Consider the following 217-nt stretch of genomic DNA (forward strand, 5'->3'; position numbering starts at 1 on the left):
TCCCTTGGCCTGGCACTAAGGTCCCCCTCCCCGACAGTCCATGCTGAAGTGACAGTTCCCAAGCAGATTCTCAAGTCTCTGGGGAGCCAAGCCCACATCGGAGGGACCCCCGCGGTCCCTGGAAGCAGCCCCTTGCCCCTTTGGCAGATCACCTCCAGCCCCACGCGTTTGTGTGCAGGCTACACTCATTTTTTCCCCTTTGGGGGCTCGCAGGTTT

The sequence above is a fragment of the Pterocles gutturalis genome, unplaced genomic scaffold (genome assembly GCF_000699245.1).
Source record: "Pterocles gutturalis isolate BGI_N339 unplaced genomic scaffold, ASM69924v1 scaffold7090, whole genome shotgun sequence".
Classification (NCBI taxonomy): Eukaryota; Metazoa; Chordata; class Aves; order Pterocliformes; family Pteroclidae; genus Pterocles; species Pterocles gutturalis.